We start from the raw sequence: 1156 nt of genomic DNA on the forward strand, positions 1-1156 counted from the left end.
TAGCCCGAGCCTGCAAAGATGAATTGAGGAAAGCCAAGGCTCAAAATGAACTAAGGCTTGCGACCAAAGTCAAAAATAACAAAAAAAGCTTCTTCCAACATGTAAAAAACAAGAAAAAAGTGAAGGAAATGATTGGTCCATTAGTGGGTGAAAGTGGCAAGAAGGTGACAAGCAACAGGGAGAAAGCAGAACTATTTAACTCGCTTTTTTGCATCTGTCTTTACACAAAGGGAAAAAACAGACCAACCTATCAAAAATAGTGCCGTAAAAAACAGAATAGAAACGCAAGTTAAGATAGGCAAGAAAATGGTAAGTGAGCACATGTCCAGCCTAGACGAGTTCAAATCGCCAGGACCAGATGGATTACACCCCAAGGTTCTCAAGGAACTGGCAGATCTAATCTCAGAACCACTGAACTATATTTTATAAAGATCCTGGAGCACAGGGGAACTACCGGAGGACTGGAAAAGAGCTGATGTAGTTCCCATCCTCAAAAAAGGGGAAAAAAATGGACCCAGGAAATTACAGACCTATCAGCCTGACCTCAATACCTGGGAAGATCCTGGAAAAGATAATCAAACAACGAATCACCGAACACCTAGAGGCAAACAAAGTCATTACTAAAAGCCAACATGGGTTTGTCAAAAATAGATCATGCCAGACAAATCTTACTGCATTCTTTGACCAAGTGACAAAATTAGTGGATGAGAGGAATGCTGTGGACATAATCTACTTGGACTTCAGTAAGGCATTTGATAAAGTAGATCACAACCTACTACTTGACAAGATAGAAAAATGTGGGGTAGACAGCATCACCACCAGATGGATCTGTAGCTGTCTGACCAGCTGTACTCAGCGAGTGGTCCTCAATGGAACCGCATCTACATGGAGGGAAGTGTGTAATGGGGTGCCCCAGGGCTCTGTTCTGGGCCCAGTGTCCTTCAACATCTTCATCAACGATTTGGATGAGGGGATAGATGGGGAACTCATCAAATTTGCAGACAACACCAAGCTGGCAGGAATAGCCAACACTCCAGAAGACAGGCTTAAGATACAGAAGGATCTGGACAGACTTGAACACTGGGCACTATCTAACAAAATGAAATTCAATGGTGAAAAAAGCAAGGTTCTACATTTAGGCAAGAAAAACCAAATG

The sequence above is a fragment of the Protobothrops mucrosquamatus genome, unplaced genomic scaffold (assembly GCF_001527695.2).
Source record: "Protobothrops mucrosquamatus isolate PMUCROS unplaced genomic scaffold, P.Mucros_1.0 scaffold1468, whole genome shotgun sequence".
Classification (NCBI taxonomy): Eukaryota; Metazoa; Chordata; class Lepidosauria; order Squamata; family Viperidae; genus Protobothrops; species Protobothrops mucrosquamatus.